We start from the raw sequence: 25,146 nt of genomic DNA, 5'->3' as shown, positions 1-25,146 counted from the left end.
ATGAAAGAAACAGTTCCTATGAAGTCCAATTGTTGGGTCATCTGATTTAACATTTCACTTAAGGAAATATGGTTATGACATCCAAAGAATAAAGAGCCTTGAATGCTGTTTTCCTGTGGACAAATCTGCCTATTCTTCCCCCAAGGCTTAACTCAGGGGTTTTCATTTCATTCCTGGTGTGGCAAGCACTAACTGAGAAGTTGTTAGGCAGAGAGGCATGTTCACGTTGGCACTTCTGCTTTCCACTTAACTTTTCTATGAAATGTGTGAGAGTTCAGGATTTCCATAGACAAAAGGTTCATCTAGCTGATGAGGACTCTTCCCTAAAAAAAAAAGAAAAGCAGTCCTCCACAGATGAATGTGCTACCTCCTCCAGGAAAAACAGGAAACAATCACAAAAATACATTATTAGCTTTAAAACAACACTTTGTCATTCCTACCAAAAGTGGATGAGACACCGTTTCTCCCCTCCAGGACCTCACAGTCTACTAGGAAAATTAAACGTGTAAACAAGCAATTAAAACACAATGAGATAAATATTATAAAGAAGTAGAGACAAAAGGTGGTGGGACCATAAGCAGTTTGCCTCTGTGTTCTCAGTGCCCAGTTCCTGACCTATACAAGGTACCTAACATATTTTCTTAGTAAATGAAAGAATGGATGGCTGAATTAAAGGATGAAGTAATTAATAGAATATGGAATGCTTGCACATGAACTTGACCTTGAAGGATATGTAGGCTGTGATAAATATAGCCACAAGATTTTGCAGCTCCTTCCATTAAAAGGTGGAGTCTATTTCCTCACCCCTTTAATCCTGATTGGCTTGTATCTTACTTTGACCAATGGAATGTAGTTGAAGTGATACTCTGTGAGTTCTAAAGCCTAGACCTCAAGGGGCCCTGCAGCTAGCTTCTACCTTTGATTTCTCTGAGTGCTCCTGCCACCATGTAAGGAAGCTAGGCTAGACCACCAAATGATGAGCGACCCGGCATCCAGAGGCAGTGCCCAAACCCCAGATATGTGAGCAAAGCCATCTTAGACCTTCCAGCCCCAGCTGAGCTGCCAGCTAACGGCTTGAGTGAGTCCAGATGAGACCACCCAGTTAACCTACGGGGTGTGAGAAATAATAAATTGTTGTTGTTTTCAGCCAATCATCTTTGGAGTGGTTTGTTACACGACAATAGAAAACTAAGACTTAAGCATTAACTGGGGCAAAAAGGAAAGAAAAGGAGAGAGGAGGGAGAGAAGGAAGAAGAAAAGGAGGGAGGGAGGAAAGAGAAAAAGGAAAAAAGAGAAAAGAAAAAAATGGGGAAAAGGCTGTTCCAAACAGAGGAAAGAACAAGTGCAATGCTGCAGAGTGTTCAAGAACACAGTGTGTTTAGGGAATGATAAGAACTCTGGGTGGCAAGAATATGAGATTCCAGTAAGAAAGCGGCAGGTAGATGAGGCTCGAGAGTCTGCGTGAAACCAGATGAAAGACTTTGTTTGCCAAGTTAGGGACTATGGGGAACAGAAAGGTTATATACAGCACTTTCAAACTAATATGACTTGGTTCGTTTTCTAGAAAAAAATGACGGCGGTAAGGAGACTGAATTGGAGGGTGTGAAGCTGGTAACAGGAAGAGTGGTTGTGAGACTGTGACACAGATTCCAGTGCAAGAGAATGAAGACCTGAATGAAGGCAGAGTCAGTACAGATGAAAAGAAATGGATCCTGCTGAGGTTTCCAGGGTTGACACCCATGAATTCGACGGCTTCAGATGAGAGCAGGTGAGGTGGCATGAAAGAACCCCCATTTTATTATGCACATGAATACTGCGAGTCAGGTATTCAGACAGGGCACAGTGGGGACATCTCTGCTCCACAATGTCTGGGATGATGACTTGAACAGCTGAAGGTGACTCAAATGGCTGTGGTTGGGGGATCCTCTTCCAAATGATTTCCTCACTCATGTGGCTATTGCCTGGTCGGGACAGCTGAAGGACAGGCTGAGCTGAGACTGCTGACTGGATCACCTATATGTGGTCTTTCCATATTGTATTTCTCACATCATGAAGACTGGGTTCTGAGAGGGAGTGCCCTGAGAGGAGTGACTGGGGGCTATAACTCCAAGATACCAAGGCAGGAGCTACACGGTCCTTTCTGACCTAGCTCAGAAGTCATATGGCGTCACATCTGCCACATTTTATTAATTAGAACCTTAATAAATATTATAGACAGATAGATAAATGATAAATTTGGCCAATAAAATGTGGTGGAAATGATACTCTGTGAGAGACAGAGCCTTGACATCAAGGGTCTTGCAGCTTCCACCTTTGCCCTGTTGGAATGCTCCTACCACCATGTAAGAAAGCCTAGGCTAGTCCCCTGAATGATGAGAGGGACAACCAAATAATAATAAGAAAATTAATGAGTAAGAATCTTTATATTAATTATTAAACAAGTCACTAAGGCCAACCCACATTCCAGAAGAGGGTAATTTGGCTCCACTTCCTAATGGGGGAGTGGCAGGTCCCACTGTAAAAGAGCCTATGAAATGGGAGCTTTTGTTGTAGCGGTCTTAGGTAAAAACCAACTGCCACACTCTACAACATTGAGAGGAAAGAGGGGAGGAATCTAGGGCCAGGCAGAAGAGGACCTGATAAAAATGGACTTTCAATAGACAAGGCCCAACTAGCAGAACTACAGCTGTCATTGAAGGTTGGGGGAGACAGTCCTTAATAGCTCATGGGTGCAGATCCTGTATACAGGGCCTGGCGGGTGATTTCCAAAGTCGGTGGGAGGTGGCATCAGGTCAAAGCAATTCACCCATTCTCCACTGAGCCACCCAGTCAAGTGAGAGGAGTTTTAAGGTAGAGGAATCAAAGCTTATTAAGTCAGCAGAACCATAGCAAGCAGTGAAAGGTGGCAGAGGTAAGCTAAGGTTTCATGGTGACAAAGGCATCTAGAGTGAATACCTGGCTCAACCAAGAGATGGTTTTTGGCAGCAATGTTTTACTCTACACCACACTACACACAGGGGCTGAGGCTGCTAACAAGTCTCCTATCGTAATAATAGTAATGATAACTACTAACATTTATTCACATTAATTGAGCACTTATGATGCATTAAGACACTAGGCTAAGCACTTCACATACATTAAATACCTGAGAGCTGGGTACTATTATTATAAGCATTTCTCAGAAAAAAATACTATGGCTTCGAAAGGTCATAAGGCTAGCAAGTTGTGATGCCATAACTCATACATGGATCAGAGCCTGTCATACTTTCTAGAAGCCAAGCTCTCCCATCCAGCCTAGGCCAAGTCACACTGCCAGTAGTAACGGGTGAAGCTGGGATGGGAGCCCAGGCTGACTGATCAGATGCAAGCAGTTTTCCACTAAGAATTTCTGCCTTCTGTGACCAGCCTAGACGGCAGGGTGGGCCAAACCTCCAAGGAACCCATTCTACAAATGCAGTGTCTGAGAGCTGCAAAAGGCAAGGTCAGGGGACGGGGGAAGGAGCTGACAGGGAGGAGTGGGGATGACTCAGAAGTGTCTAGATTGGGAAACTGGGTGGATGTGGTGCTGTTACCCAACATGGGGAATGCTGGGGAGGAAGGGGTTTTGGAGAGAACACAGTGAGTTCAGCACTGGACATATCAAGCATGGGGGAATGCTATTCACTCACTTTTTGAACATGAAGTAAAAAGAATACAATTCCTCTCTTGGATTCCCTACTTGAAGAAAAAGAAAAAAGCTATTAAAGACAATTTGAGTCAAGCACTTTAAGGCCCCAGATATAGAACATGGAATTTCATACATGGAAGGGACCTTAAAATTCATGCACATCAATCTCCTCATTTTACAGATAAATAAATTGAGGCTCAGAAAGGTTAAAAGTGTTGCCCAAAGTCACACATCCAGTGTAATGAAGTAAGGCTCATTCTCTAAATCATAAATTGCCCCATTTTTTTTCATTCCTTCTCTTACTCGGAAATACATGAATGTTTTAAAGCCCCAAACAAGAACTGCAGCTATTTGGGGAAGAACCAAAAAAAGCCCCATCATGGTTTGTGCTATGCACGCAGCTCTGAAGGAGCTGTTATCCAATCACTGCAGTTGCCATAGCTCAGCTCACATCCTACATAAATGCCCTGACAGCAGCAAAAACGCAGCCCAAAGAGCTGGCTTATTCTGAACATCGTTCAGAACCAGACAGAGAGGGGAAGAGACAGAAGCCATCATTTATCATTTGGGACAAAAGCCATAGTCAGTGGGAAAATTTGATTTTCCATCATTTAAAGGGTATTAAAGTGAAAAAGAGACGTGGAAAGATGTTTCTGAAGAGGCTTTTTTTTTTTTTAATAAAAGCAGCACATGGTGGGCTTAGCTACTATATGTGTTTAGATCAGATGTGATGTTAAATCTATATGCCAAGGGAGAGCATGAAAGACCTGTGGCTCACTGATTCCCCTCATTCAACCCCAGCTCAATATTATTTTATTAGCTTGTAATTGATGTTTTGATTCATGGAGCAGTGATAACATTCAGTGTTAAAATTCAGTACATAAGCATGAACACAGTGGAAGTGATTATATGAACAACCAAGAAATACCCTAATGTAAGGATAATCTGGGTGGCATCAAGTCTCTTAGACCACCATAATATTTTTTTAAACACTAGGGAAATAAAATAGAGAAATGGGAGAATGGGGGAGTGTAGGAGCTGGGGAGTCAATACAGGGGAGCCAAATAGAAATAAATATTGAGGGGGTTCTTTTCTCAATAGAGCACATATTTGTCCCCAAATTAATTTCAAAATGAGTTGTTTGGAATTAAAGTAGCTGAGAAGCTCAAGGCCTCATGAATAGCAGCCAAAGCTTCCACATATAGGCCTCACTGGAATTTGGCTTAGGGCCTGCAATACAGAGAGGGGAGAATGGATGGGCCCTCCCCTCCCCTGTTAATACAGCCAAGCAAGATTGATCCATGCCACTCTCTCTCTACCCCATCATCCCCTGCCACCTGGGCCTTTATTCATGTAGTAGAAAAAGAGAAAAGGGGAAAGAAAGAAGCAGCAAGAAGGGAGAGCTCAAGAGAAAGCAAATATTAAGCTACCAAAATACCTGAAATACCTAGTCTCAACAATTCCACCCTAAACATGGTTGTTCTGTAGTTGGAGACCAAGCTGTCACATGCATGTTCTCTCCCATGCCACACTGCTTTCCGGTTCTCAGACATCAATAAATATGGATGATATCCCTGTGGCAAAAAATGGTTAGCCATCCACTAAAATTCTTGCTCCCCCTCATAGTATAGACTTGTTATGAAGACACACAGAACGGCACTTCCCCTGCATCCCCTATTATCAAGGTGTGGCCATATGACTAGTTGTTCCTAATGGAATGCAAACAGAAGTAAAGTATGTTATTCTGGGCCAAGACTTTTAAGAAACAGGAATACCTTTTCCATGCTTTCTTTCCCCTTCAATGGTGAGATGCAGATAATAAAGATAATGTCCTTGGGAATAGTGGAGCTACAAGATGATGGAAGGAACCTGAGTCCCTGGATCAGCATATGGAGGAAAACCAACTGTGGATGAGAATTACCCAATTGGAACATTATTCAAGCAAGAAATAAACTTCTATTATATTGGGGCCATTATATAAGTTGTGGTCATCTCACAGAAACAGAATGGACTTCCACCCAAAAGTCAGTTTGGATGTCGACATGGATGATGCCACAATACACAGTGAACATCCGGAAAGATTATTCATACAATGCGGTTTTCTGGGGGGAGCAGGACAGGGCCCCAAGGAGGTCCAAAAATGGCTTGAGAGAGCAGGAAGGGTCAACTAGCTTGGAGTTTAACCGTGATTAGGGGGCAGGGCTGGGGTGCGGGTTCCCACACATGGACCAGGGCTTTTGTAGTTTGATCTTCCCACCAGCACCAAGGGAATAAATGCCCGGGCTTTCTTATTGGCTTGTCCCAATGTGCAGTAGAAAGGGAAGGGAAGTGGTGGGCTTGAAAGCTGTCAGGAGTCACACGTCAAAAATTGAGGCAGACGCTTTATTACATTTACCCTTGATGTTTGATGACTGAAATGTGCCATGTTTCATTTAATTGGACGAACTTGTGTAAGTAGGCCATTATAGCCTTCTATGAGGCCTGTAGCCTAAAGCCAGTAAGAGAAGTAGATGTTCTATTGAATGACTTGTCCAAGAGCCCAGCATATTTTGAGAAATAATGACTTGTCCAAGAGCCCAGCATATTTTGAGAAATAAAATGAGTGCCTCAGTTACTCAATAAGGTCTGGAACACTGAAGGGGATAAAGATGTCTTGGTGAGGCCTTGTGTTGTGGCTTTAGTATGTGTGGAGACGTGTGACATTCATTTATAATGTGTGAGGCAAGAGCTTTCCGGAGTCTTTCACCCCAAAGAAGGCATCCTTGGACAAAGAATTGCTACCATTGGCTGAGCCAGACAGCTAGACAATTAGCAATGACCCATGAATGTGTAAAATGTGCAAACGGGGCCAATTTCTGGCCAGGGCATCCATTGCTAACATGACTGCCTAAAATTCAGCCAATTGTGCTGAGGTCCTACCCTTGATCAGGTAAGATCTAGCTACGGGATGAAAACAGCAACTCTCCAGCAAGCTCTATTGTATGTGATAGTGGCACTGCCATACATAAAGTATATGAACTCCCATTGTTGTTCAATCAGTTGATTCCAAGGGGCTTCCCAGGTAGCCCATAGGGTCTTAGAGAGAGATGACCTCCTCCAGTTCCATGGCATCTGGCAAAGAACTGAGGAAAGGAGAGGCTCCCCACTCCTGCAGGTGGAATGCACCAGAAGACCCCAGATTTGGCTCTATCTGGTAGCAACGTAACCTTGGGGGCATGCCAAGCTTGCAGAGTGCTGCTTTCATGATCCAAGGCATAATGGTCAGCTGAGTACAGAGGGTCACATGCTTGGGGTCTGAGAGCCTCCATCTTCAGAAGGGCCCAGCATCCGAGCAGTACTTTTTCCTCTGATGGTGTATAGCATGTGGGCAAGGAGGGCAGTTTCTTGTACCAGAAGGCATTGGCAATTTATGACCATTGTGGGTAGTTCAGAGACCCCAGGAGGCATGAGGCGAGGTCACTACATTCTCTACAGTGATGGAGTCTCTGGGAGCATTAACAGGAGCACCTGTTTTATTACAGTTTGGACAGATTCCAGAGCCTTTTGTGGTAGGTAACCCCATTTAAAGTGGACCAGTTTATAAGTACAGCATAAATGGGCTTAAGTAAAATTTGTAAATGAGGAATACATTGCCTCCAGAACCAAAAGCCAAAAAGATGCTGGGTCGATTTTAATGTCGTGGGTGCTGAGAGAGTTAACCACTGTTTCTTGACAATTTCAAAACTTTAACTGAAGTTTCAGGGTGCTGTACTATGTGTAGGGCAATGGCCCATATCTTTTTTGTGTTTGTATGTCCTGAATAAGTGTGCCAAATGAGTCTCAGAGGAGGAAGATGGCGTCAGTTTGATGTCATACTTGTACTCCTAGAGAAAGTTAGATGTGCTTAAGATCTTGCCTGTAAAACTGTGTGAGACTACAGCGCTGTTGAGATACCCCATGGGCAGCCTGGTAAAACTAAATTGAGTCCCTTCAGAGGTGAAGGCAAACTATGGCTAAGAGACCTTCAGTTAGACCCTGAACAAAACATATTAGCCAAATCTAGGATCACAAAGTACTTACCAGTTGCTGATTGGATGGAATAAGTAATTTAAATAATATTTGGTATGAGGGCCTCAATGGATGGGACTGTTAGGGGAAACACAGACTGAAACCGCCAGCCCTGGCCAGGCAAGATAATAGCCACTTGCATGAGTTATCTTAGAACAGGAGGTCCTGGTAAGGAACGTGGAACTAACAAGCTACCACCAACCTGAAGAATTCGGGAAAGGTCAAAAGGAGAGAGGAGACGCCAGTCCATATGGCCTACCAACCTCCCAGAATCCTTCTCGCTGGAATCCATCTTGGCTGACTGATGGGCGCACCACCAGGAAGGACCCTGAGTCAGAATGATTGGCCTGAGACAACCCGGAAACTAACCCCATTACCATAAAACCCAAGACTGTGGGCTTCCCTGGTGGCGCAGTGGTTGAGAATCTGCCTGCTAATGCAGGGAACACGGGTTCGAGCCCTGGTCTGGGAGGATCCCACATGCCGCGGAGCGGCTGGGCCCGTGAGCCACAATTACTGAGCCTGCGTGTCTGGAGCCTGTGCTCCGCAACAAGAGAGGCCGCGATAGTGAGAGGCCCGCGCACAGCGATGAAGAGTGACCCCCACTTGCCACAACTAGTGAAAGCCCTCGCACAGAAACGAAGACCCAACATAGCCATAAATTAAAAATAAATAAATAAATAAAAATTTAAAAAAAAAAAAAAAAAAGAATGTATCCCATTTAAAAAAAAAAAAACAAAAAAAAAAACAAAAAAAAAACCCAAGACTGTGAGCCACATGGCAGAGCAGTTCTCCTGGGTTCCCTTACCCTCCTGCTCTCCGCCCAGGCGCCCCTTCCCAATAAAGTGTCTTGCTTTGCCAGCACGTGTGTCTCCTCAGACAATTCTTTTCTGAGTGTTAGACAAGAGCCCACTCTCAGGCCCTGGAAGGGGTCCCCCTTCTTGCAATAGGACCATGAAATTATGGTGGCAATAATCCACTGAGAAGTGCCATCCATTCTTTCCAAGTTTAAGAATAGGCCAAAACAGTCTGCTAAATGGAGACGTAGTGGGGATAATCAACTCTTCTCTAAAGTACAGTGGGTTTCAATCCTTGAAGGCCCTTCTATAACTAATGTGAATGAAAAGTGTTATCTGCCATATCAGCAAACAAAGGATGCCAAGGCCATCAAGCTACCAGCCACTACCAATGCCCCGAGGGTGAACCCTGAGGGGACTCAGGATGGGAAAGAACAGAAAACTGGCCCTAGATAGCTGACCTGCATATCAAAGGAATGATTTCCCTGAGCCTAGACTCTTGCACCTTCGAATACATAGAAAAGTGCTAGATTAATTATCTTGAGATGTCTGGTTTTCTTTAATTAACAGTAATCTTTTGATGGTCCGACTACCTGGTTTTTGTTGCAAAAACTCCTACAAATCCTGGCTCCTCCCCCACCTCTTCAGAGCCATCCCTCAGAGCTGTCTGAGAGGCTGCCTCCCAGGCCTGAGTCCTCAGAAAGTCCACCAAATAAAACAGAGCTCTCAACTTTTAGGTTGTGCATTTTTCTTTTCAGTTGACACTAACAATAGGCCCCCATACAAAACTCACCTTAATTTTGCATGTTTTTCCACAGCTACAAAAGTGGAAACTCTGAAAAGGCTTATTTAGTTTCCACAGCTGGTTGTTTATGTGATTACTTCACCCTATGAAGCATTCCAAAATCCAAACTCTGAGAAAGGGTGGCCTCTGAATCTACCAACCAGTTGTGTGGCAGCTTATTTGCTGTTTCATGTTGTTCTTGTCTGTGGTGGTCACATCCTCTTGCAGTGGGAACCTGTCATCCAAGTCACTTGTTGCTTCCAAAGGAGCTTGCAAGTAGCCTTGGAAACCCAGGGTGAGAAGGTTTTATACAAAGGTAAAGAGAAAGGGGTGAATATTCCTTCATTGTATGACTAATGCAACTTTCCTAAGGAGGACACAGAAAGCTGATGACTCACTTTCTGCATTTGTTTCCTATTATAGTGTTTATCTATTGATATATGGCTAAGAGGTGTTGCCACTGATGAAGCCTCAGCCTGCTGACTGAAGCCAGCCTAAACTTTTCAGCAGGGTGAAGCTTCCAGCTCTTGAATCTGGGATTCAGACCATCAGCTCCCACATGGAGAACACCACTGACATAGGAAGAAAAGAAAAAGGTCTCTGTGCAAAAGTCAACCATGAAGACTCAGTTTAAGTAAAAATAATGCTGATAAGAGGGTTTTTCTGGGGTTTTTTGTTTTTTTACGTTTTTGCTTAATGTTTTCCTCCTATTCTGCTGTTTGCATAATTCAGAGTATGGCAGTTAATTTCTAATTACACAGACTGCTTATCATTTTCTTTTAGAAAATGAAATTAAATACTGCTCCTGGACTTGTACAATTAAGAGGTATCCTTGGTCTACCTATCTTGTTATTTAATTCCCAACAAGGCCCAACCATTTGGGACACATGGTCTGCATGTTTTGATGTTGGTTTTTCCTGTCACTGGCTCCAGTTGCCAAGCCCCATTTCTCAGGGAAGTTGTTTTCACGGCAAAGGTTTGCTGGTGGAAAATAACGAGATCTCATAAAGTAGGATTGCAGAAGTGCCTATTACTTGTTAAGTAGAGAAATTAATGCAGAGTTCATTTCTACAATGTTTATCACATCAGATAGAAAACTCCTCTCTTTCTTCTGAGGATATGTGGAAGGGACTACAGGCATAGGAGCGGACAAAACTGAGTTTGAATCCTGGCTCTACCACCTCATCACTTACTAGCTATTTGACCTTGGGCAACTTAACCTCTCTGAGCCTCAGTTTCCTCCTCCGGAAAATGAGGATGGTAACAGTATCTACCTCAAAGAACTGTTATGAAGAGTCTGGGAAACAATGTGTGTGTGTTCTTAGTTTTCCCCTCCCCCCATCCCATTCAAGCTCAGAGTTAGCTTTAAGTTCCTTGGCTGCAAGAGGGGTAGGGAGAGGGACTAAAAGGCAAAATTGTCTACAAGTTTCCTAAAAGATCTTCGGTTTCCAAAAGAGTAATCCCCTAGGACCTAGAAGAACAGAGAGCCTCCAGAATACAGAACAAAAGTTTGAGGAAAAAAATAAAGGAAGAAAGATTTGAGGACCCAGACTAGAGCAAGATTCCTCTGGGCAGAGGTAAGGAGTGAAGAGGGGAAGAACAGATACACCACACAATCTGGTAGTGAAACTGAGCAAGACTCTGTGGGGCCCTCCCAGGTACAAATCCTTTCTGTGTCCGCCATTTCTTGCTTGTAGGAAATAGGCTTCATTCAGCCTCCAGACCTTCCCTGAGTTCCAAAGGGCAGATTCAAACAGTTGCTAATCAGGGAAATAAGGGAATGCAGAAACAAAGGAGGAGAAATCAAGAAACAATAGTGCAGCGATGAAAGCAGGGTCCTGGTTCCTCCTCAAGGAATATACATAACAATATATTTGAGTTCTTCTGCAGGAACTAAGGCCCCCACCCAGGTGGAGGATGGTAACTTCAGGCTGAGCACGAGATTCCTGGAGCATCGCCCTGTTGACTCACCCCACCCCAATCAGAAGAAAGTCACACACCCTGCAGCTCTCATCCCAAATTTTGCTTATAAAAACTTCTCCCCAAAAACCATCAGGGAGGTTGGTTGGGGTTCTTGAACACAAGCCACCCATTATCCTTGCTTGGCCCTACCATAAACCTTTCTCTGCTCCAAACTCCGACGTTTCAGTTTGTTTAGCCTCACTGTGCACAGGGCATACAAACTTGCATTCAGTAACAGTAGTATGGGTCTTGAACCTTGCTGGCAATGTGGCTCCTGAACCCTGCTCCCCAGTAAGAAAAGACAGTAAAGATGGCCTAAGCCCTCTCCAAGGAGTTATGGGTTTGTGGTTCTAAACAATCACACTTGCTTGTCCCAAACTATCCTGCCTATAATGTGTTACATTCTTTCCTCCTTAAACAGGAAACTTTTCCTATTGACTTAGTCATTTGCATTCATTGCCCTGCAGCTCTATTGAGTGATGCCCTCAGGTTTTTGCAAAATCTGTAGGGCCACTTACCTCTGCATTCCATGACCACAGACTATTGTGCTAATTGATGTTTGAATCTTCTTTTCATATTTTTTTTCTCTAGTCCCCTGATCCCAGGCAGTCTCTTGTCCAATGTCCCTTCCTATCTGCAGTCAGCCATTATGTCTCCCTATAGCAGCTCCTCTTCTTTATTCCAGTGTGTTTTTACAAACTTTCTATGGGCTTAGAAATGAAACTGAGCAGGACCCTTTGAGGCTCTTGGGAACAGAAGCCTTTCCGTGTCCCCCATTTCTTTTTTTTTTTTTACATTTTTTTGTTGAAATATAGTTGATTTACAGTGTGCCAATCTCTGCTGTACAGCAGAGTGACTCAGTTATACACATATATACATTCTTTTTTTATATTCTTTTCCATTATGGTTTATCACAGGATATTGAATATAGTTCCCTTTGCTATACATTAGGACTTTGTTGTTTATCCATTCTAAATGTAATTCCGTGTCCCCTGTTTCTTGTTTGTAGGGAATAGACTCCAGCCTCCATGACCTTCCCCAAGTTCCAAAGGGCAGATTTGAATAGTTGCTAATCAGGGAAGGGAGGGGACGCAGAGACAAGGGAGGAGCAGCCAAGAAACAATAGTGCAGCCTTGGGGCAGGGTCCTGGTTCCCCCTAAAGGGATACACATAATATCTTTGAGCTCTTTACAGAACTAAAACCCCCAACAAATGGAAGATGTTAGCATTCTTCATTCCAGAGAAGATCAAAGTTTGATAACCTCCAGAAGCTCATCAGGAGACCACCTGAGACCAGATTAAAGGAGTGCAGGCCCTGCCCACACCATGATCCTTATCAGCAACCCCACCCTTGAACCATTGCTATAAAACTCCTCATCAAATCTCCCCAGGTTGAGACACACAGTTTTTCAGGGCACGAGCCCACTGTGTCCCCCTTTACCTGGCAAAGCAATAAAGCTTCTTTTCTACTTCACCCAAAACTCTGTCACCGAGATTCGATTCAGCACCGGTGCACAGAGGCCAAGTTTTCAGCATCAGAAATAAAATTAAAATTTCATAGAATTGATTACAGAATGAAGTAAACAGATGAACTCTGTAATATCTGTTTTGACTGTATTGTGGACTGAATTAGTGTCCCCTCCCCCTAATACATATGTTGAAGCCCTAATCCCCAATGTGACTGCATTTGGAGATGGGTCCTATAAAGAGGTAATAAAGGTTACGTGAGGTCATAAGGTAGAGCCCTAATCCAAAAGGACTGTGACCTTATAAGAGAAAGAGACATCTGACCTCCCTCTCTCTCTACCTACAAAGAGAAAAAGCTATGTAAAGACACAGGAAGAAGATGGCCATCTGTAAGCCAGGAAGAGAGACCTCACCAGAAACCACTTTGATCTTGAACTTCCAGTCTCCAAAACTGTAAAAAGATAAATTTCTCTTGTTTAAGCCGCCCAATCTGTGGTATTCTGTTATGGCAGCCTGAGCAGACTAATAGACTGAATTTTTTTTTTTTGGCCAGTTTCCAGGATCCTACCTGTGTTATTCAGAGTGGAATTGCAGGATAAGTAAGAAGTTACTTTAAAAAATTCAAATAACTTTGTTATAAAGCAGAAACTAACACACCATTGTAAAGCAATTATACTCCAATAAAGATGTTAAAAAAATTCAAATAAAGTATTATACAAGAAAAATTCACGGAGATGCTCCATTATGTGATCTATTGGGAAATGTATTATAAGGTAAAATTCCAGTGCCACAACTGATCTTCACCTACATACTTGTGCAGTAAGTCCTTTTGGCCAATGTAAAGCATAACTGATTAGCACTCTGGGGGTACAAATCTAAGAAGGGAAAAATACATTGTTATGAAGCCCTTTTGGTGCCCATGTTTTAATTCAGTTCTAAATACAATGATCATCCCTAGGTTTCTGAAAGCACCATCAGGAAGTGTACTCATTTTGGTACTTATTGCAAGACTTTCCTGAAGAAGTACAGAAAATAAACCCAAGCTCCAAATATTATCTGGCCGTTTCTTCTTTTTTTAAGAAAATACCACCAACTACTCAAAAACAGCTATGTTAAGATAAATATTAACCATTCAGATGAGGCCCATCCTCACTGCCATGAATGTGCTTTTTTGTTATTGCTTAAAAAGAAAAAAAAAACTAGCTAACTAATCCTATTCATGTATCACTTCACTCACAAAGAAAAAAAATAATAATCTTAATTTTTTTCTGAATTCTTCTAGATCAGGGATGGCCAACTACAGATCACATGCCAAATCCAAATTCCAACTACATCCAGTTTTTGTAAGGCCCAGACCTAAGAATGTTTTTTACATTCTTAAAGGATTGTAGATGATGATGATGATGACAACGATAATGGTGACAATGAAGAAGGAGAGATTTTATGTGGCCAGCAGAGCCAAAAATATTTACTATCTGGCCCTTTACAGAAAAATTTGCCTGATGGTAAAATTATGTATTGACTTTGGGGCAAGCCCTATGAATGGTAGATAATGGTATTTATATGAAATCGCAAAGTAGGGCTAAATGTACAAGACTCTGCTCACATTCATTCCTCCTACAGTGGAAATATTGGATAATCAATCTCCACTAAAACAAAGAGTCAATGGAAAAGTAAAAACACTTAAAAGCGCTTGTGATTAATAACTGATATATCCCTTCTAATATAGAAAATAAGTCGATGGTTGCAACATCAGGGTAGGGAAGGGGTGCTGGGTAGAGATGTACAAAGGACCATGATACAAAGGGATCAACTGATTGCAACTGGTAGCAAATCAAAGAAAATTTAGGAGGAACACTTTTGTATAAGTCATTCCTAGAAGGCACACATCTTGACTAAATAGATCATAGATGTTAAAATCTGCCATTTAATTTGGCTGAGAAAAAAATCAGAAGCTAAAGACATTTGTATTATTCTTGGAAGGTTCTTTTGATAACAGAAATCTGTCTTTTCATCAAGGACAAGTATGCCAAAGAACTCTTATTTATATTACAGGGACTGAAGTGCAAAAGGAAGGTTTTTAAAATAAAGACTGCTTTTGCTGTAAGCAACCACCCTATGCAGAAGGTAAAGAACAGAAGAGCATTCCTTTTCATTAAGTCTTGATTGGAATAGGTTGAGAAGAGGGCCATGCGTTATCTTTGCTCAAATGAACAAAGGACATAAAGAGGTAATTAACATTAGGAAATAAAGATATGAGAAAATGCTCATCCTCCCAAATAAAGAAAGACAATTTAAAGTAATTTTGAGGTATCATTTTACACTATTAAATTAGCAGGATTTTTTTTGATGGCAAGAACAACGTATGCTGGCAAAGTTGGGGTAAAACTGGCACCCATCTACTGCTCTAGGGTGGGGTGGGGGTAAAGGGAACATCCACCGGAAATTGGAGGAAATGTGGCCCCTCACATTAAGAGACAGAAGATGTTCCTTCCCTTTGACGCAAATGCTCACTTTGGAGGAAGTAATCTTAAGGAAATAATTCAAGAGAAGAAAAAAATTCTTGAATCAAAAAGATGTTCACTGTTGCCCTATAAACATAAACACAGGTAATCAGAAACAACCAAATATTCAAAAATGGGAGATGTGAATAAATACTGATATTATATCCATTTGGGAGGTTATATAGCCATTGAAATCCTAATAATAAAGACCACATAGTAACATGGAAAACTATTTTAGGATATTGTCAAGTCAGAAAGCAAAATACAAAACAGTACATAGAGTATGTTTACAACTATTAAATGTGTGCTTACTGGACAAAAACTTAAAAGCCATACCCCAAAATAAAACATTGTATGAGAGGGTAGGGTTGTAAGGTTACTGATGTTTCCTTGGCTTCAATTTTCTTTAATGTTGATATAAGTTTTCCTTGTTAAAGAAAAATTTGTTGAGCTTCCTGCATGTGCATATGAGCATTCCATTGAATGCATCTAAACCCCCTGGAATTTAATACATCCTATCTTGGATTTTTGGAAACTAGGTTTTCTGACCCTTGGTAATGAAAAACGTTAATTGTGGCCACTCGCATAGAAGAGTTTACAACCTTCTTTATGAGCCAACCAGAAACCTGAACTCAGAAGCTTGCTTCAGTTGTACATTTGATGTACTTTTGATACAAAGCAGGACCCTGTGGGGCTCCTGGGCACAAAAGCCTTTCTGTGTCCCCCATTTCTTGATTACAGGAAATAGGCTTCACCCCTCAGTTCCAATGGGGCAGGTTCAAACAGTTACTAATTAGGGAAGGGAGGGGATGCAGAGACAAGGGAGGAACAGTCAAAAGACACAATAGCGCAGCCTTGGGGCAGTGTCCTGGTTCCCCCTCAAGGGACACACATAACAATATCCTTGAGCTGTTTTGCAGATACTGAAACTCCCACCAGGTGGGAGAAGTTAACTGTCTGCTGCCCACAAGCACGGAGACCCCAGACGGGTTGGAACCAGAAGGTTGATGATGCTGACTGCCACCTACCTCACCACCAACCAATCAGAAGAATGTCCACGAGCTGATCACGCCCTCTTTGAACCATTACTATAAAACTTCTCACTACCCCCTCGAGGTCAGGACACACAGTTTTGAGGGCATTAGCCCACTGTGACCACCTTTGCCTGGCCAAGCAATAAAGCTATTCTTTTCTACTTCACCCAAAACTCTGTCTCCGAGAATTAATTCGGTGTTGGGGTACAGAGGCCAGATTTGGCTTCACTTTCTTCTTTTTCATATCTATATCTAGACCTTTACTTCCGCTAAGAGAGTCTTGCTGAGCTAGTATTTAAGTGTTGCCAGGCAAGCAAATAAATTCAGTTTTGTTTCAAACTGCCGGTTAGTAGTCTATCTTATTCTTTACATCCCATTACTATGGAATGTAGTATTATCTAAAGCTATCACTTAATATATATAGCTCTCATGACTTTTGGGAAACTGTCTGCCATGGCAGATCCCCCTCCCCCAATAAGGGCCACAATGGCAATTTGACTGCAAAAAGCACCCTATCGGCCTCCACTTGTTCCAGGAACTAGCCAGCCACATAAAACCCTCTGCCCCAACACTAAACAATCCTTCTTCTTTTGAAATGTCCCCAAACTGCTAGTTTGCCCCCTGGTAGCCAACCAGGGACTGCTAGGTGTATTTAAAGACAATTAGAAAGTCTCCCCTGCTTCCAAAAATCCCACTTCAGTAGAATGCTTGCCAATTAGAAACTGTCTCGGTATTTCCTAACTTTCCACTATAAACTAACTCTCCTCTCTAAACTTTGAACCCCTGCTGAAACCAAAGTAACCTACAGAAGGCTTCTCTTGCTGAAAGTTCATGAATAAACAGCCTTTGTTAATTGTGCCTTAGTTTTGTCTTTGACACTTTGACAGTTTTTCTAATCTTCAAATAATTAAGATGGATACATTTGAAAGGGAGGTACAACCCAATGGTTCCTTAGGGTTATAAAACAAATCCCATTAAAGGAAACCAAAAACCAAATGTTTCATAGTTCAATTATGAAACAACCAAAGGTGAAGAAAAGATAAGGCAAAATTTTAAAACTTATGAATGTGAGATTTCAATCACCTCTCAAAACGATTCAAATTAGAGAGAGGCATTTTACTCAAATCATGGATCGTTATACCAAGACTTACTTGCCTTTGGACGCATCTAGAATTCCAACAAAATCACTTAATTCCTGCTTCTTTGTCCAGTTACAGTTCCTTTGTCTTCTCAGACTCCTCTTGCTTGTCATGATCAAAGTGTCAGAGAAATCACAGGACCAGAGCAGACCCAACCCTCAGCATTGAAGTGCAGTACGCAGCATACCCCCAGGCTCTTCTCCCTGCCCCACCCGCCACCATCAAGTCCCAGAGATGATGAAAATTCCTTCTCAAAGAAAGCCTGCTAAAAACGTTTCCTTCAAACTGTGAGTGAAAAATGCTGCCTCCATATCAGCAAACAAAGGATGCCAAGCCATCAAGCCACCAGCCACTGCATCTGCCCCCCAACGGTGCAGCCTAAGGGGATTCAAGATGGGAAAGAACAGGATACTGGCCCTAGATAGCTGAGGTGCATATCAAAGGAATGATTTCAATCAGCCCAGACCCTTGCATCTTCCCCTACATAGAAACGTGCTAAATTCATTAACTTGAGATGGCTGGTTTTCTTTAATTAACAGTAATCTTTTGATGTTCTGAATATCTGGTTTTTGTTGCAAAAACTCCTATATATCCTGGCTCTGCCCTTACCTCTTCAAAGCCGTCCATCAGAGCTATCTGAGAGGCTGCCTCCCAGGCTTGAGTCCTCAGGAAGTCCACCAAATGAAACAGAATTCTCAACTTTTAGGTTGTGCATATTTTTCAGTCGACATAATCTATAAGTACCTACAAATAATTTAATGCAAACCCTTGTTGTGGGTTCAACTGCATCCCCCCGAAAGATATGTCCAAGTCCTAACACTCAGTATCTGTGAATATGACCTTATTTGAAAATAAGGTCTTTGCATAGGTAATTAAGTTAAGATGTGGTCATACGGGACTAGAGCAGACCCTAAATCCAATGACTGGTATCTTCATAAGGAGAAAGTGATTTGGAGAGAGACAGGGAAGAAAGAGACAGAGATTAGAGTGATGCAGCTACAAGCCAAGGGATGCCAAGAACGGCAAGCAACCACCTGAAGCTAGGAGAAAGGAGTGGAGAGTTTCCTGCAGAACCATCAGAGGGAGCATGGCCCTGCAGACACTTTGATTTCAGAATTCCAGCCTCCAGAACTGTGAGAGAATAAATTTCTGTTGTTGACTTTGTGGTACTTTAATACAGCAGCTCTACGAAACTGATACAACCTTCTTAGGCTATTTCCACTTAAAAGACATATAGCTCTAATGGTGGAATTGCAGGAATCAGTCAGCTGATGAGGAAGACTTTTAAAGAGCCACAGGGTCTCTGGGAAACCACCAGGAAAGTACATCAGGTATTTTATGGCAAAAACCAAACACTTGAAGGGACACAGGGGGTCAGTGTGGCCCCCAGAGTTGTGAGGAGCGGGAGGAAAAGACATCTGAAGTATTACCAAATGTTGTTCACACCTCATATCATTGCACATACAGCTTGCTATCGATTACTAATTCAGAAACCCATCATTCATCTAGCATTAAATTATCTTAGTTCTCGAAACTTCTTCTTTACTTCCTTCTCTCTTCCTTTAACCATCTCACTAAGAAACTCCCCTAGAGAGTAGGCAAGCACAGAAGAGAAAGCAGTCCATATAGTCTATTAGCAACCATGGAAGGAATATTTATGGATACACTAATATGATTGTTTTCAATGAATTTTTCCCTTCCCTAAAGAAAGGAGAAAAGCCTTTGTATTCTTTTGCCCAGGAGATGGGGAGATTGTGCAGGCAAGAGGGGGAGGTGCTGTTACATGGCAGAAAGCAGGGTAGGAGTTAGGTACAATTTTTGGCTTTTGTTTTCAAAGTCTTGAGATAATTGAGGCAATTAAATTAGGCCCTCAAAAGGAGGAGAAAGGGAAAAGCCCCTCCCCTTGTGTTGGGGTTGGGGTTCCAAGAGTGGAAGCAGCTAAATCAGAGAAGGAAAACACATCTCTGAGTCTTGGATGGAACCCTGACCCCTGAACTGGGGAGGACCTCAATGAGCAGAAGCTGGGGAGCCTCTAGGAGGCTGGGGAACCACACACAGATACACCGCAGCACCAGAAGCCCCAGCGAAGACCCCAGTGGCTGACTGACCTGGAAGCAGCCTAGGCTTAAACACGAGGCAGAATTAATCATGTGATATAAAAGCCAGGCTTCAACACAGCCCAAGGGAGGGAGAGACAAGGACCCGGTCATACCTGAAATAGTATTTCCCATAGCCCAGGCAGGATGGAGAGTAAGGGTCAGATTTCAACTGATTTTGGAAAAATTAAAGAACGCAAAATAATGTCTCTTGTTCACCCAAGTCTGTGGGCTCAAGTAAGATTTAATGAAGGGGCAAGGGGGAGTTAATAATTAAAATTTGGAGGGTTGTATGTGAATTTCATTTCTGCAGTGTTTTTCGTAGGCTAAATTAGTACAGAATTAGGAACTGACATGAATACGATTGTTCTTTATTTGTGGAGAGGTTTATTGCTGCCAAATAACAGAGACTTTGCCTATGTGGAGGCACTCATGCGTATGACAGCTAAAGCAGTCACCCATGAAATAGCTCCTCTGAAACTAAACTCCTGAAGGCAATGTTAGAAATTCTGGAGTAAGTGAACAGGACTTAGTCCTTGGACAGTGAAAGCAGTCTTTCTGCTACCCCATGACTGGCAAAGGTTCAGAGCAAAATCCAATTCTGTTTAGGTCAGATCACACAGGGCAATGTGTGACCACAGGTTGCACTGACCTATGGATAACAGAGCAAATATCTCAGCAGCAGATGCTCATAGCCACGATGCTCACAGCAACAAAGTTCCAATAAGAATCTGGACCATCACCATTGTGACAGAAGAGGAAAACGGGAATTCCAAACATGGGCTCAGAGTTGGAAGGGAGAGAGCAAATGCAGATTTTAGTCTGGCTTTATAAATTATCAGAAAGTCCATTATACTATATTTTCAATTAAAAATTCTAAAATTACTCATAGTCTTGAAATGTGCTTTAAAACACATTTTGACCTTTTTTTCATTTTTTAAAGTTACAGATAGTCCTAATCAATAGAGGAGTTTGAGTTAACAATTTTCTGTAAGTGCTAATTAGAGGACAACATTAAGGTAGAAATTCATACAGCCAGAATCTGATTGTGTAAAAAATAATAATCTATGTTCAGGAATGAAATTATTGGAGTAATTCAACCTCTGACATGACAGCACAAGTAACTCCACGGACCCACTCCCCAGCTAAACTGGTGAAAATTATTTTTAAAACAACCATTTACTATCTCTGGAAACGGCCCTATGATCATACAGCAAATGAAGAAACACTTATTCAAGAAACTTCACTAAAACTCAGTAAGAACTATAAGAGTCTGTAGTATATGAAAAATATGTGCCCTCCCTTCTACCTCCCAATTAAATAAGACAGAAATTGCTCCAGACAGGTGCAGTCAAGAACAAAGAATTCCTACTGCTGAGACTAGTTTCTAGGTAAGTGAGGCAGAGGTGGGGGCTCCCTTCTTCTTCCCAGCCCTCACTCATGGGACAGAAGCACGACCTGGGGCTCACTGCCACTGAGAATAGTGGGTTTCCAACTGTCCTTAAACCAGATCATGTTGCAGGGTTTTCATACCAAGAGAGACAAGCCTAGCAGACTGGGGCTGCTTTCACCCCTCCATCCAGCAAGCATTCAGTTCCCAAAGCCAAGGGTATCACTCAGAGACAAGTAAGCCATTAACTCTAACAACAGCACCAGAGCCCTGACTAAGAGATTTTGCCTCAGGGGAAGCAGGCCATAGTACAGAGAGTTCCAAATCCTGCTGAAGGAACTGACTTCATTTGGAACAGAGAGTAGAGAAGTTCAAGCCTAAGGGCACTCTCAAAAGTAGTAGAAGCTGTGCTGAAAGACAGCTGGGAGGAGATTGGTAGACTCATTGGAGATACAGGCTAAATTGTAGGCCAGCTAGTTTGGAGAGGAATGCGGAAAGAGACAGCTTAGAAGAGCTCTCCTGGTGTCAGGACAAATCTAAAATACTGACCTTAGGAAATATTTCAAAGGAGCCATCAAAGTAGGAACCCAAAGGAGGGCATCTCAAAAAATAAAGAAACAATATATGGGCAACTATAAATGCAACAGTCTAAGACTAAGAGTGGCATGCTCCAGAATCTACAAGTAGCTCAAGGTGCCTGGAGGAAAGGGCATGTCTAGAGTAAGGGAGTAGGGAGAGGTGACATAGAGGGTCAACTGAGTGCCAAATTAGCACGAAATTTTTCCTTGACCTTGCAAGTTACAGAAAATTACAGAAGGAGTTTAAGACAATGAGTGACAGATGCTCTGAACTTCAGACTTAGTGCACAATTTGTGGTAGCAAAGGAAGGGGTAGACTAGAGGGGACTAGAAAACCACTAAAAGGAGGTGGGGAGTAAGGCAGGCCTAATCTGAGGAAAGAGGGAAGGATATAAGGAAGGGAGAACCTTTAAGACTTTATAATCCTATGGCTATCTGGCATGAGGGAGGACAGCTCTAGAATTCATTCTTTTGTTCATTCATTCATTCATTCATTTAATATGTGTTTATTGAGTGTCCATCAGTGCCCAGGCATACTGTTCTAGAATAGCCCCCAGGCTTAGGTTGAGTTACCCAGAAGCAGATCCCTGAGTTGATGATTTGTGGACAACTGATTTAATAAGAACTTGCTCTCCAGCAAAGCCAGGAAGGGAGTGGGGGAAGCAAGACAGAGATGGGGAGGAAGCCAAGCAAGGGGGCTGCTTCCTGTTGGTAGGGACTGGTGGTGGGTAATGCTGGGTGTTGCTCTGTTGGGCAGAGCTCAGTAAAACTTTCATCTGCTTGTCTGCTGATGGGTGGGGCTGAGTTCCCTCCCTGTTGGTTTTTTGGCCTGAGGAGACCCAGCACCGGAGGCTACAGGCTCTTTGGTGGGGTTAATGGTGGACTCCAGGAGGGCTCTCGTCAAGGAGTACTTCCCAGAACTTCTGCTGCCAGTGTCCTTGTCCCCGCGGTGAGTCATAGCCGCCCCCAGCCTCTGCAGGAGACCCTCCAACACTAGCAGGAAGGTCTGGTTCAGTCTCCTATGGGGTCACTGCTCCTTCCCCCTGGGTCCTGATGCGCACACTACTTTGTGTGTGCCCTCCAAGAGTGGAGTCTCTGTTTCCCCCAGTCCTGTTGAAGTCCTGCAATCAAATCCCGCTAGCCTTCAAAGTCTGATTCTCTGGGAATTCCTCCTCCTGTTGCCAGACCTCCACGTTGGGATGCCTGATGTGGGGTTGATTTTAGTCAAGTCCCTCAGAGAGTAGCTGCATTCTGACCCTGCAGGAGAACTTCGGAGTGTGAGTTACACCTCAGAGATGTCCACATCTACCACAAGGGAACTGGGCTTTGATACTCCTGAGTGGAACCCCCACAGTGTAAGCTTTCTAAATGTAACTTAACTGTTTTTTTCTTTACTTTTTATTTAATTTTTTGACACATGAAAAGTTGTACCTAATTAATGCATACAACTTCATGAATGTGGAGATAAGTATACATCCATGAAACCATCACCACAATCTATGCCATCAACCTATCTAACACCTCCAAAAGTTCCTCCTCGAAAAACTGAAAATAGAACTATTATATTATCAGGTAATCCCACTTGCTTCTACTATCCAAAGGAATTGAAATCAGGATCTTGAAGAGATAAATGTGCCTTATCTATTTACTTGTTTGTCTTCTTTTTTTAATTTAGTGAGAGACAATTCTAACTTCTTGCAAGATTTCTTCTCACCTCAAGGCCCAAAGTCATCCCTGTTAATCCTCTATCACTCTTTAAAGTGTTCTTCCCTACCCCCTCCACTTAGCTCTGCCATACCTGTTCATTCATTCAATAGACATTGATGGAGAGCTTGCTGTGTGCCAGCCACTGAATTAAGGAGCTGGAAGTAAGAGAAAAACCAAAGATAAATAAAACTCAAATCCTTAGCCAGCCCCAGCCTCTGATGACAAAATGATATTAAATTTGTAATTAACTTTGTAATCTGATAGACAAAACCCCTTATTTACAATCTTTGACGAATTCACATAACCTCTCTAAACTTCAGTTTTCTTAATTGGTAAAATAGGGATACCAATTAAACCCAATACTATCTATCTCCAAAGGATTTTAAAAAGATTAAACAATGTATACAGAGGAATACACTGGAACACACCAAAAAAGATACCCCACATCCAAAGACAAAGGAGAAGCTGCAATGAGACGGTAGGAGAGGCGCAATCACAATAAAATCAAACCCCATAACCACTGGGTGGGTGACTCACAAACTGGAGAACAATTATACCACAGAAGTCCACCCACTGGAGTGAAGGTTCTAAGCCCCACATCAGGCATCCCAACACGGAGGTCTGGCAACGAGAGGAGGAATTCCCAGAGAATCAGACTTTGAAGGCTAGCGGGATTTGATTGCGGGACTACAACAGGACTGGGGGAAACAGACACTCCACTCTTGGAGGGCGCACACAAAGTAGTGTGCGCATCGGGACCCAGGGGAAGGAGCAGTGACCCCATAGGAGACTGAACCAGACCTTCCTGCTAGTGTTGGAGGGTCTCCTGCAGAGGCTGGGGGCAGCTATGGCTCACCGCGGGGACAAGGACACTGGCAGCAGAAGTTCTGGGAAGTACTCCTTGACGAGAGCCCTCCTGGAGTCCACCATTAGCCCCACCAAAGAGCCTGTAGCCTCCGGTGCTGGGTCTCCTCAGGCCAAAAAACCAACAGGGAGGGAACTCAGACCCACCCATTAGCAGACAAGTAGATGAAAGTTTTACTGAGCTCTGCCCAACAGAGCAACACCCAGCATTACCCACCACCAGTCCCTCCCAACAGGAAGCTTGTACAAGTCTCTCAGATAGCCTCATCCACCAGAGGGCAGACAACAGAAACAAGAAGAACTACAATCCTGTAGCCTGTGGAACGAAAACCACATTCACAGAAAGACAGACAAAATGAAAAGGAAGAGGACTGTGTACCAGATGAAGGAACAAGATAAAATCCCAGAAAAACAACTAAATGAAGTGGAGATAGGCAACCACCGAGAAAAAGAATTCAGAATAATGATAATGAAGATGATCCAGGACGTCGGAAAAGAGAATGGAAGCAAAGATCGAGAAGATGCAAGAAATGTTTAACAAAGACCTACAAGAAATAAAGAACAAACACCTAGAAGAATTAAAGAACAAACAGAGATGAACAATACAATAACTGAAATGAAAAATACACTAGAAGGAATCAATAGCAGAATAACTGAGGCAGAAGAATGGATAAGTGACCTGGAAGGCAGAATGGTGGAATTCACTGCCGTGGAACAGAATAAAGAAAAAAGGATGAAAAGAAATGAAGACAGCCTGAGAGACCTCTGGGACAACATTAAACACACCAACATTTGCATTATAGGGGTCCCAGAAGGAGAAGAGAGAGAGAAAGGACCCAAGAAAATATCTGAAGAGATTATTGTTGAAAACTTCCCTAACATGTAAAAGGAAATAGCCACCCAAGTCCAGGAAGCACAGAGTCCCAGGCAGGATAAACCCAAGGAGAAACATGCCAAGACACATAGTGATCAAAATGACAAAAATTAAAGACAAAGAAAAATTATTAAAAGCAACAAGGGAAAAACAACAAATAACACACAAGGGAACTCCCATAAGGCTAACAGCTGATTTCGCAGCAGACACTCTACAAGCCAGAAGGGAGTGGCATG

Source organism: Balaenoptera physalus, assembly GCF_965194825.1.
Source record: "Balaenoptera physalus genome assembly, chromosome: X".
NCBI classification, from domain to species: domain Eukaryota; kingdom Metazoa; phylum Chordata; class Mammalia; order Artiodactyla; family Balaenopteridae; genus Balaenoptera; species Balaenoptera physalus.
The sequence above is the reverse complement of the archived record's forward strand: the minus strand, read 5'-3'. Positions refer to the sequence as shown.